Below are 13796 nucleotides of genomic sequence, written 5' to 3' on the forward strand. Positions count from 1 at the left end.
AATGAATTTATGAAATTCCTAGGCAAATGGATGGACTTGGAGGGTATCATCCTGAGTGAGGTAACCCAATCACAAAAGAACTCACATGATATGTACTCACTGATAAATGGATATTAGCCCAGCAACTTAGAATACCCAAGATACAAGATACAATTTGCAAAACACATGAAACTCAAGAAGAACGAAGACCAAAAAAGTATGGACACTTTGCCCCTTCTTAGAATTGGGAACAAAACACTCATGGAAGGAGTTATAGAGACAAAGTTTGGAGCTGAGACAAAAGGATGGACCTTGAGACTTCCACACCCATGAATCCATCCCATAGTCAGCCCCCAAATGCTGGCACCATTGCATACATTAGCAAGATTTTGCTGAAAGTACCGTGATATAGCTGTCTCTTGTGAGGCTGTGCCAGTGCCTGGCAAACACAGAAGTAGATGCTCACAGTCATCTATTGGATGGAACACAGGGCCCCAATGGAGGAGCTAGAGAAAGTACCCAAGGAGCTAAAGGGGTCTGCAACCCTATAGGTGGAACAACAATATGAACTAACCAGTACCCCCCGGAGCTAGTGTCTCTAGCTGCATTTGTAGCAGAAGATGGCCTAGTCGGCCATCACTGGGAGGAGAGGCCCCTTGGTCTTGCAAACTTTTTATGCCTCAGTATAGGGGAATGCCAGGGCCAAGAAGTGGGAGTGGGTAGATAGGGAAGTGTGGGGGGGGAGGGTATGGGGGACTTTTGGGATAGCATTGGAAATGTAAATGAAGAAAATACCTAATTTTTAAAAATCAATAATAACCTTAATAATCAGTTATTCTGATAAAAACTTGTTTCTTTATATATTAAGTTAATTAACCCTTAAACATTGGGTTATTTCAAATTGTCTGGAAATTTCTTTTGTGGATTTCTTTTCTGTTAGTGGTTTTGTTTTCACATGTTGAGTTTTGTTTGTTTCATTCTGAGACTGAGTCTTAGGTGGCTCAGGCTGGCCTCAAATTCCCTATGCAACCATGCAAAGAGGACCTTGACTCCTAATCCTCCATGTTTACTTCACCAGTGCTATGATAACAGATATGTACCACCCAGTTTATGCAGTGCTAGAGGTTTCATGTATGCAAGGCAAGCACTCTACCAATGGAGCTAACATAATTCAGTTGCTCTGGCTCAAAGCTGAAAGTAATTAACTCTATCTAGGCTTTTAACCACAAATTAGAGGCTGACTATAAGACAAAAACATTGAATTATGCCAAAACCAAATTAAAGTGAAAATTTTGGCTATATTCCTTAGAATCCCTAAGAACTTAGAAACCTTCTTACAAGAAAAAAGAAAAAGAAAAGAAAACTAAACTAAACAAAAAACAAACAACAACAAAACCAAGACCTCTCTCAAATGTATGAATCTGAGAATCTCAGATCACCCTTTTGTATGTTTTCTAAATCAAACTGTTGTATAATAGTTTAAAGATTAAAACATTCTATCCTACAAGGAAGCTCTTTAAGCAGAAAGGTTTTATTTTTATTCAATAATAACCTTAATAATCAGTTATTCTGATAAGAACTCAAAATAGCTTCAGGAAGTCCCTAAAACTCACTAGGCCTCTCCCTGCTAGAGTAAGCAATACAGACAACTGAGAGTCACTCTCTGATAAGCGACTCACTCTCAGAGGAGCCAAACTATAAAGAACACTCTGAGACTAGAACATCTGCCTGGAAAAAGCAAAAGCCAGCTAAGCATCCTGGAAGAGATTTCCATCAACTGAGTTACTTGGAAGGGACTTTCTCCAACCTGCTGAGCTGCCTGCAGACTGTGCAGTGTGCTCTAGGTTCCCAAATTCTGTGAGTTGTTTGTCACCCATGCTGGGGAGGGCTTTGCTGATGTAGCTCTCTTTGAGTCATTTCTGTCCCTGTAAGTAACCCCTCACCCATACTCATGTAAGTAACCCACCCCACTTAAACTCATTGCTTTATCAAGTTGCACTTTGGTGGTATCCATACTTTGGTTTGTTATGGACTTTCTGTCTGGGGTGAGTAGAGTTGTGTGTTGTCTCCCAAGGGAAAAAATGTGTCAAACAATACGTGGATAAAAATGTTAATGAACTCAAGTTCAAAGGCAGAATGAACCTTGTGACACTCCACTCCATTCTTCAGGATCACCATAGATTCACTATATCACAATCTATTTGTTCAGGAAGTTGGGGAGGAGTAAGAAGAGGAGATGGAGGAGATGGAGTCTTGGGAAAGACGGAAGAAAACAGTCAGTTTGGCAAGATTTGAATAAAGGAATTCCAAACATTTAAAGGTGTGAAAGACCTTTAAAATTAATATGTATACAGACAGAAGGATATTAAGCAATTTGCTTAGTGTCATATAGGCCTATAGTTGTCAAATTTAGTTAGTAATTAGAATTATCTGAGGAACTTTTTAAATCTCCCAGTGCTCAGCTTGAACCATTAAATCAGAGTCTATGAGAGTTTAAAAAAGACTGATGCCCAAGTCTTACCCCTTGAGACTCTACTATTATTGTTACTCAATGTGACTAAGATTCAGATTTGGGGACTACCAGGATGGCTCAGTCAGTAATGTGCTTGCTGTACAAGCATAAGAAACCCGAGTCTCATCTCCAGTACCAAGTTAATAAAAAACAACGCAATAAAATCAAAACAAAACCAACCAAACAAACAAAACAAAACAAAACAGGCACGATAGTGCACACTTGTAATGCAAGCAATGAAGAAGCAAAAACTGGACAGATCCCTGTTTCTCAGTGATCAGCCAGCCTGGCCTAACCAAGGATTTCTAGGCCCATGAGAGACCTTGTCTCAAAACAAAACAAAAACACAGCAGCAGCAGCAGCAGCAACAACAACAACAACAAAATAACAAATGTGGACAGCTTTGGAGATACAGTACACAAAGTTAATCTTTGGCTTATGCAGCACATACAGTGCACCTACACATATATGAACACACACACCTTATTTGCATACTCACATACATATATACACACAAATAATAAAATAATATAATAGACTAAAGATGCTGTTAAAATTTTCCAAAAAATTCTAATACCCACCAAGCTTGACAGTCTCCTCTAGAGGACACATTAGCAAATGCATGGTGCCACCCAACAATCAGCTTTCTAGCAATGCTGTCCAGTCCTTCTATTTGAAGCTGAATTTTTCCCGTCACAATTACAAACCTGTAGTTTGAGGCATCTTTCTCACTTTTTAAATTGGAGCACCATTTGCACTCTCGAGAATTTCAAAGGTCATTTGTGGCATATCTATGGGAGAGCAAGTTCTTTGAGCCCTGGAAGTAATTATTCCAGACCCATCAGCAGTCTCCAAGTCAGGGCTTTCCAATGGGGGAGAGGGTTAAAATGAAGATTCCTAGGCTGTATCAATAAAAGTAGACATCTCTTTAACCTTGGGGTCTTGGAATCTGCATTGAAACATGACTATGTGCTGGGGGTGGGGTATAGCTGAGTGATAGAGCTCTTTCCTAGCATGTCCAAGAACTTCAGGTTCAATCTCCAAAACTGTAAAATGAAATAAAGTTTACCCTTTAGAAAACATAGATACAGACAGTCCACATATTACAGGTCTAAAAAACAAAACAAAAAAACAAAACAAAACAAAACAAAAAATCTATCTTCCAATAGTATCCATGTTTCCTTGGCTCTTGCTCTATCTGTATGCTACTTCTTCCATCCCATTTTATGAGTTATGAGAGTAGGACCTTGAAGGGCTGAGAGATGGCTCCGCTGTCAAGTGCACTGCCTTCTCCTTCAAAGTATTCTGACTCTTTTCTTAGTACCCACATGTTGCCTCACAATCGTACCTGGGAATCCAATGCCCTCTTCTGTCCTCCACAGGCACCAGGCACACACATGGTGCACAGACATACATGTAGGTAAAGCATACATGCAAATCAAAAAAAGTTAAAATTTTAAAGAGTTGGGCCTTGAGTAAGCAAAAAAACAAAAAACAAAACCAAAAAACACTGGATAACACTGGTTTAATCTGGACTTTCTTTTGCCAGGAAAATAAATAAATAAATAAATAAATAAATAAATAAATAAAGCAGTGTCTCTTCAAAAATAATTTGCTCTCCACCCCCTCAAAGTTAATTAATCACACAACAAAATTACATATGTAAGATTTATTAGAAAGCTGGGCACATTAACACATGCCTACACTCTCAGCACTCAAGAGTTTGAGGTGCTGGATAGAACTAAACCTATCAATACCCAGTCACAAATGGTGAATGGGCACACAGGGCCTTATTCCCCACTACTGAACTATTGGCTATTGAAGGATTCTGGATGAGATCAGTCATTGTCTTCAGTTGGTACTCTCCAGTAAAGCCATCAGGCTTCATTAGATAGTTTTATGCAAAGGTACACTCATACTGGCCCTGGCTAAGTTGGTCACAAAAGAAAACAAAAAGATGTGGACATGGGAAAGGGACCAATAGGGAGAAAGGAGTTTACAGGGGTAGGAAGGTGGTAGGAGAGAGTGAAGGTGAGAGTAATCAAATGTGTGTATGAAATTGTTAAAAAAAAAAAAGGAGGGGGGGATGGAGCAGGGGCTGACAAGATGGCACAATGGGTAAAGGCACTTGCCACCTGATGGCCTAAGTTCAATCCCTGGGACCCACACAATGGGAGAAAAAAAACCTAATTTCACAATATTTCATTCTGACTTCCACCCACATGTTCTAACAGGTGTCACACATTTATACAAAATAATTAAATGCAATAAAAATTTTAAGAGAACTTGTGAAAGAAGAAATTTCATTAATTTATAAAAATAAGACTTTGGGGCCATCCTAAAATACATAGGAAGAGCTTGTCTCACAAACAAAACAACACAAAAAAAATTCACTGGGAACTTAAAAACCACGAAAGTTTAGTTCATTTCTGTTACACTGTGATCTTGCTGCTCAGAACTTGCCTCATGAATACCCCTCGGATCTCAGGAACCTCTACCATGCATTCAAACAGAATACGTTTGATAACTGCTGAAAAAATAAGAAGGTAATATTTCTAAGCCAGGGTTCCTTAAAATTTAATTACTAAAAAATCATTATTGTTGCATCATTTTATACACAGACATGTGCTTTTCTGATAATATAAAAGCCTTTTATTAAAGTAGAAGTGGGAAGTGCTTACCCATCCTTTGTTAAAGTGTATTTTAAAATCACGATGAAAAGAAATGGTAATTGTTCTAGAATTATTTGGTTGTCAGAAGCAGTAATTGACTGTTAGAATTTTGTGCTATCATTTATTAAATTATTTTAAACCCATTATTCTCTCTCCATTAATGGACAAAGGGAAAAAGGAAGGGAGGAAGAATACAGAAACAAAGAGTTCTGTTTAGTGGTCACCAAAACACGAGCTGGTTAAAGACTGGAACCCCTGTCTCAAGCTGCCCAGCCTAGACCTTGAAGCAGAGAGGGAAGCGATTGGTGAGCCATGGCCATGTGCATTTGAAGCCACCTCTGACTGCAAAGCTGATCAAGGTAATCCCACTCCTTAGGCAACCCTAAGCGTCTAGCCCTGCCCTCTGTCAACATTAGCAGAACACTTAATGCACTAATGAAGTCTGAAGAACAGATTCCCTCAGGGGCTCTGAGCTTCAAGGGGTCAAGGATTTCTCGGGGCTTCTCAAAGCCCCACAAATGCGCTGGTTGAGGGGACACACGTACACACTTAGGAAGGCATCCTGAATCATGAAATTTTCTCTAGAAGCATACAAAGGATAGCTTTAAACAGCAACCATGAATCAGTGAATCATGAGGCACTCATGGGCCATCTACTAGAAGGTTTGGTTTGTCCTATGTATTTGGGGGGGGGAGGGTCTGGAGGACGGGGATGCTTGAGAAGGTTCATTCTTCTCACCCTCACCACTGTAATGACAAAGCTGAAAATATGTGGAAAGAACAAAAGATGGCTCCTGAAGTCAGCTTCACCTCCAGCTCTGCAAGCTTTGCAAGTGCTAGCCCAGCCTCATTGTTCTTAACGCTTCCTTCCCATTATCCTTATTGCAAAGTGTATCTCCACTCATCGCCCACACACACTTTGGCTCAGCCACCCTGACTGTGAGTCCACTTCTGACAATGCTTTTCATTTCAGCTAGACAGCTCCTCGTGTCAGGTTAGCTTTTCCTAAAGGTGCTGGCTTTGCTCAAAACTGCTACTCAAGCTCTGGCCCTACAGAAGTGAAATCTGGAACCCAAAGTCAGTCTCCTGTGGTCAAGTCCCTCCTTGCCACCACGATGGGAATCTGGCAGGATGATATAATTCATTCTCCATAAAATATGTAGACACTCGCCAGGAAGAAAGAGGAATGGATACTTACCAGGCTCTCATTTTCCTGCATTTTTATTGGCACTTAACTGAAACAGAGTTTCTCTAGCCTGCTTTCTGTGGCCTAAATATACGTAAGAGAGATAGGTGGGGTAGAGAAATCCCTGGCCGACTGCACTAGCTATGTCCTTTCCCCAACTCTCTCCTACCTACAGTAGAATATGACACCATTTGCCTGTGTCCAGGGTCTTAAATGGGCAAAGAGAGAGGTATAGAAGGCTGATGTAGTGATTCCTCCTTGAGTCCACCAAATGAAAAGATAGAAAAAAAAAATAAGGAAACTCTATAAGCTACTGGAAAGTTCCAGAAAGTATGTGTTGATACATCTAAAATTATTAACCAGGAAGCAGCTTGGACTGGCATGAGGATTTCCAAAGTTTGTCTGTCTGTATCATTTATGATTCGAGAGCTACAGGTGGGGCAAATATCTCCCCATCAGAGAAGTTCAGGAGAGGTAGGGTTGAACAGGTCCCTTACTGTAGGACTTGTCAACAATAACAAGTATTGTGAAGCTCTAAGCAGATCACTGTTTTTCCAAAACTGCCTAGCAAGGGACTCTTTTGAGGCAAAGCGTCTCATAAACAATTGCTGCTCCTAAGTGCTTAATGCTGGCCCGCTGGAGCCTTGGTTTTGAAGTCAGACAAATTAGAATTAGAATTTGGTTTGTCTTTAATTCTTCTATATGTAAAAAAATGAGGGGGGGGGATGATGACACATACCTAATGGGCCTGTACTTAGTACTTAGTGAAGACCTTTCCAAAAACAAAACCAGCTTAAATAAAGACCAGCCCTTCTTAAAGAGCATACACTTAGGAGGGGCTGTACCATGACAGGTACCCACTGTGTTTACTCAACTCATTTCCTTCAAAAGATTTTCTTTGGGGTCTCTCTGAGGCTAAACCCTCATGGGTATCTAGAGAATCTGGGATTACTGAAGATTCACAAAGAAATGGGCTCCCTAGTCCCTACCAGGGCACTTTGATTGGAAAGGATGCTGACAGTAATGATAATAGCTAATATCGCTACTGTTTATTAAGGGATTCACTCACCCAGTAGGCACATATTATATTTATAGTATTCTGGGGAATTTTTAGAGCAGATCTTCAAGGTAATATCATAATCACTCCATTTTATGAAGAAAATAACGCTCACTAAATATCATATTTCTTGGCAGAGGTTATTAGTGGCAAAACTAAAACCACTTGTGAATCATTAAAGAATGATAGCTGGACCTGGTGGTCCATGCCTATGTTCCTGGCACTTGGGAGGTGGAGGCAGGAGGATCAGGAGTATGAAAACATCCTCAGTTACACAGTAAGTTTAAAGCCAGCCTAGGATATATTAACCATGGCAAATAGGTGGGCAGGGAGCATGGGGAATGGTGGGTGGCAGGCAGGGAGCAGAGATAGACCTCAACTGGGCACGGTGGTTCACATTGCAATCCCTGTATTCCAGAGGATCACTTTAAATTCCAGGCCAGCCTGAGTTATGGAGCCAGGCTGTGTCTGGAAAACAAAAGAAGTAAAGTGCCTACCCACTAAAAGCCTAACTAGGTCTTTTAGGCTCTGGTCTATCATTCTATATAGGAATCAAATCAATAAACAAAATTCTTCATCACTTCAAGGAAATGGCACCAAGTCTTGCACACAGACAGAAAGGTGGTGGTCTTCTAAGATTATATGAGGCCAAAGGAGAGAGAGAGAGAAAATTCTAAATAGAAAATTACATACAGCAATGTGGCCAACACTCCATGAGGTACCTGCCTTGAGGAGTTTCTCAAAGTACTACTGTTTTCATTTCTTAGCCCTCACCCAAGGAAACTATAGAGTTCTCTCCAAATATCAAATTCATTGGGAATAGGCTACAATGCTTTAGAGTAAAAAGTTCTCTGCAGAGTTTCTTAAAATACTGCCACCGGCTTTACAAACATCAATGCTGAAGAAAAAAAAAAGTCATTCTAAGAAGTAAAATATAGTTTAGGAAGTACATATTCCCTCTTGCCATATGAGGTATGTTTATCGCATATGATTTTGCTGACCCATAATGTCTAAGTACAAACAAAAACATTACCTGGCCAGTGCAGAGATTTTCCTCGCTCCAGGTGTTTTGGGAGAAACAAAGATGAGAAAAGCCTTGCGTATGGAAGAATTCAGAAGTCTGAAAAGAAAGCAGTAGTTTAGCACTCCCCTAACACATACCCACACAAGGCAGCATTTCACATCTTTGAAAGCAAAGTTCTTGCTTAAATAAAGACACACACATACACACACACACACACACACACACACAGAGAGAGAGAGAGAGAGAGAGAGAGAGAGAGAGAGAGAGAGAGAGAGAGAGAGAGATGCACAATAGCTAGAACGGTGCCAAGCTACTGTGCCTTTCAATATGGAAGGCACACTGGATACAAACATCCTAGAGAGGCTGATGGAGCCTCTAAGGTGTGGCTGTCTGCTACAACGCTGCTGAACCCGGCCTGGATATAAAGGAATGTTTTCAAGTAATGGGCTGCAATCTCAGTGGTCACATGACTGCTTCCAAAGGGACTATACTCCATCCAGGCAGGACCAGACTGCTGCTTGCAAAGGCAAGCCACATCAGCATGAAATAGGAAAGAGAAACTCAGTAAATAAGGGCAGAAAAAGCATCCTTTGGGTCAAATGAAAGTGAGTTTTAGAAAGCAATGACATGATTTGTGTATAATTAGGAGAAAGAAGTAGGAAAATATTCCTGAAGACTGAAAAGACATCTGTTTAAAGTAAATGCATTTGACAACACTGTTAAAAACTATTCTTTTTAAAATATTTTATTAGTTATTGTTTATTTACATTTTAAATGTTATCCTCCTTCCCATTTTTCGCTCCAAAAACCCCCATCCCACCCTCTCCCCCTGCCTCTAAGAGGGTGCTCCCCCACCCACACACCCACTCCTGTTAAAAACTATTTTGTGTGACTAATATTGTTTCAGCAGTTTGATTAACTCCTTGAGGGAGAGCCTACCTATGAAAGAAACTCAGCTTCCTCAATATCAAAAAGTAACCAAAGTTAATCCATGGTTCTTCGGAGTTTTAGAAGGAAGAGGAAGGGCATGCATGTGAAAATTCAAAGCAACGATATCATTAGCTGATGCCAATGAGAGCAGCTCATCTACCTTCTGGAACAATCCTAGGCCCATATTCCCAGAGACACCACTCCCAGAGACAACATGCTGGCTATTAGCTACTCGCCAGCAATTTTTCTCTCAAACTCTCACTAGGTGGTTACATCCATGTGTTTTCACTTCCTTAACTGTCTTTAGGCTTTGGCAACAAGATTGACAGGACTCTAACCATAACCATTTCATAACCCTACCCAAACTGCTCTTTAGTCCAATATCCTTCTACAATTGAGAACCATGGGAGATCTAACAAAATAGCGACTAGTTTGCTATTTAATCTAATGGAGTCACTTTAAAAATAACAGGGAAGGCAGTTTGAAGTTTCTATATTTTATTAGCATATTTAATATTTACCAGAGAGTTTCATTATGAAGCACTATATCCATACAGGTTTTCCTGGCAGGAAAACTATGGCTAGGATCTGATGAGGCTGCCACACACATTGTAAATGATAGCATAATTACCTAGGCTCCCCCCCAAATTGTGGACCATGTAGCTACATGGCTAGCTTTCCAGCCAAGTGCCTGTTCAATCCGCAGTGATTAAATGATGGCTATGTCTAGATGCAGTTGTTCAAATGTCACCTCCTCTGTGTGAAGCCTTTTCTGAATCACCAAAGGGGAATTAGTCATCCTGACTCCTGGCTGGCAAAGCCATGGGCGTGTCCAATCACAGAGCTTCCCAAAGTGTGCTCTAATTTGTCCTTTTACAAATTAGACCCCAAAGAGAAAGGACTCATGCTAGTCCTCTTGGCATCCCTAGCCTTGGATACACAAGAGGTACTCAATAATTATTTGTTTAATCACGGAAAAAAAAAAGAAAAGAAGGAAAAGAACTCAGATAGTTATTTTAACAGCCAGCCTCTGGACCATGAATTACATTGGCTATATACCCTTAATATAATTAAAAAAAAACATAGGATGACTTCCAAGGTAGAATAACAGAACAGAAGCTGCCTCCATGTAACAAGTAAATGAGCAGAGTCAGGATGGCCAAGAATAGAAGCAAGAAATTGCAAAGGGGTTAATTATATTTCCACTTACAGTTTGTTTGACATTACAGTCTATCACAGAAGGAAGTCAGGACAGGAACTCAAGGAAGGAACCTGGAGGCAGTGGTAGATACAGAGGCCATGGAGGGGTGCAGCTTATTTGCTAGCTCCTTATAGTTTATTTATTCTGCTTTCTTATACAGCTCACTATCACCTTCTGAGGGGTGGTGCCATCCACAGTGGGCTGGCCTATCCCACGTCAATCATTAGTCTAGAAAATACCCACCACAGACTTACTTACACACCAATCCTATGGAGGCATTTGTCAATTAAGATTCCTTCTCTAACAAACACACTATCTATAACATATTATTGTCATGCCAAAATAACACAACAAAAAATGTTAAAAGCCATAAAAGAAAAGCATAAACTCATAAATGTAAACCTATCAGAAAAAAACATCTGGTCTTTTATCACAAAACCCCAAATCCAGAAAGCATGGAATGATATCTTTCAAGATCTGAAAGTAAACCACTAGTAACAATTAGTCCATCAAGCAATGGTATCATTTTAACTTGATAATGAACTGGGCTTGGTGGTACACACCCATTATCCTAGCATTTGGGAGGCAGAGATAGGCAAATATCTGTGGGTTTGAGGTCAGACTGTTCTACATAATGAGTTCTAGGCTAAATAGCGAGAACTTGTCTCAAAAAAAAATGATAGTCTCCAATTAGTCGCTGATGGGGAGACTGGATATGTGCAAGGATAAAATTGGATCGTTACCTTACACTATGCAAAAATAAACTCAAAATGGGTTAAAGTCTTAAATGAAAGACTTGTGTCCATAAAATTCCTAAGAAGAAAATCTGAAGAACTTCTTGGAATAACAACAAAGGTTTCAAGCTTTAATTTTGACAGAGATTTCATAGAAGCAATACCAAAAGCAACTCAAACATACAAATAGAATAAAAAGCTGGATATGGTGAGATATGCCTGTAATCTTAGTACTTGGGAGCTGAAGGCCTCCTTAGAACTCAGGAATTCTAAGGTCATTCTTGTATGCATAGTGAGTACCTGGGCAAGCCTGGACTACATAAGAGTTTCAAAAGACAGACAGACAGACAGACAGCTAGTTTACTCAATTATACTGAAGGAAGGAGACAAATGGTAAATAAAATATAGTATTTGGTAGAGCATACATATAAGTAGATAAGAAATGGTATTAAATTACAAATGAAAATCTTCTTCCTTTGTTGTTCTATAAACACCAGGTACCTCTAATAGTGCTGGACACAAAAGCAGTATTACATCAATAAATAATGAAAGTTATAAGAGCCCCCAGAGGGGGATGTGAGAAGGCTTTCTGACAGAAGTGAGATGACCTAGCTTCTGGACAGAACTGAGAATAGGTGGGGATAAGATTGGTTGGTCTCATAAACATGTGCATTCTACAGCATGTAGCAAGGATGTGCAATGTGGATGTGGAGTCAAAACCAGAATGAACTGTATTCTTAATGATAATAGACAAAGATTTCCTGTCCATCTCCTCAGGAGGAACTGACTCATCTGTCTCCCCCTTCTCACTTCCCCACTCCTCTACTGGCTTTGCCTTCATCATACAAATACACTTCGTAGTCAGGCATGGTGGCACACATACAAAAAATCAATCCCAAAATTTGGGAGGCAGAAGCAGGCAGATCTCTCTGAATTCACAGCCAGCCTGGTCTACCTAGAGAGTTCCATGACAGCTAGAGCTACACAGTGAGACTACTCCTGTCAAAAATAAAACACACACACACACACACACACACACACACACACACAGACTTCTTGTTCTAAAATGTTAGTCTCAGGCTATGCTACTGAGGAACCCCAAACTAGGATATTTGTTTAGTCAGATGGTAGCAACAAACTGCAAAAGGACAGAAGAGAATGGAAATGTTGGCTACCAATACAGGCAAGAGGCACTGCAGGAAAAGCTCTCCTATTTCACACACTTCTTGGAACTGGTCACAGCTCTCATTTCTGCCAAGACAAAGTACTCCTAATATCTGCTATTATGAATCATGACATAGCCCAAGGAATATGCTAGAATCTAGGCACAGCAGCAAGGTTGAATAGACTGAGAAATATCAACATTCATATATCTGCTTGGCTGGGGATGTTAAAGGCGTCTATCCTGTCATGGTCCCTGGTGCCATAGTAACTAGTAGCTATCCTTCTGATGCTGGGGCCACAGTAGTTTGCAATCCCACCCAAACAATTATTCTGACTCCTTGTAGTCTTCTAAATTGGGGTGCCTGGTACCCAACAAATGCACAGAGATACTGTTAATAGAAAACAAAGTATAAAACATATCTTTATTTTCTTTTATCACTAAGTTTTCTACTTTCACATACATTAACCATGTATACAATATGTGACTTTAGTAGTCTCAGCTGTGAATAAACATATGTCTACATCACATGTCCATCCTCAAAAACTGTTTACTACAACAGGGTTAAATACGATAACAGGTATAAAAAAATGAAAATAATTTTGATTTAAAGGTCCTGCTCTCTTTTGAAGAGACTAATGGGATACCAAGTAGTATATTGTATATAATACATTGTAATTAAATAAATTAAAAGACTCATGCATATCTCCAAGGATGAATTCTAGGTGTTGAAAAACAATCACAGCAAGAAAGAGAAAAGGGAAGTCAGATTTGACTAGTCACATTATATTATATATAATATATTCTATTTAAATAAATAAAAAGGCTCAAGCATATTTCCAAGGATGAATTCTTGGTATTGGAAAAGCTCATAGTGAGAAAAAGAAGTCAGATTTGACTAGCCACATGAAGTCATTAAAATAGCTCTGCCAATGACAAGTAAAGCCCTCACCCCGAGACTGTAACCATTCATTTTACATTCCTGATCCACTGAGCTATACACATCCCCATTAGGTAAGGGCCCCTGGCACCAACAACTCAGCCCACACTACTCAGACAGCACAGTGTCCAGTGACAACAGGTAAAGGCCCCCCAGATCCAAACCAAACTTTTCCTACCTGCCCAGTTCCTGGTGTTGATTTATAAAGGAGTCCTTAACCCTAAACAAATTGTTCACACCTCTGCAGTTACCTAATTCCTAACACTGACAATTAATAGTCCCAAGACCATCAGCCCCATATTCCCATTCAACCAAATAACTCCAAATGCACAAATTTTAGTCCAAAACCAGAAACAACATGAGAACATGTCCAAGAAAACACGTCTCCTCCAAAAATTAGT

General features: G+C 39.9%; 1 protein-coding gene across 1 annotated transcript in view; it reads right to left on the reverse strand.

Annotated features, from left to right (window-relative positions):
* The window catches only part of Ppef1 (protein phosphatase with EF-hand domain 1), a 124738-nt gene that overhangs the window by 103035 nt on the left and 7907 nt on the right, over window positions 1-13796 (reverse strand). Inside the window, exon 2 of the mRNA XM_021153415.1 lies at window positions 8439-8525. The gene's annotated coding sequence lies outside the window, so the exon portion shown is untranslated. The remainder of the gene's footprint in view (window positions 1-8438; window positions 8526-13796) is intronic.

Source organism: Mus caroli, chromosome X (genome assembly GCF_900094665.2).
Source record: "Mus caroli chromosome X, CAROLI_EIJ_v1.1, whole genome shotgun sequence".
Lineage (NCBI taxonomy): Eukaryota > Metazoa > Chordata > Mammalia > Rodentia > Muridae > Mus > Mus caroli.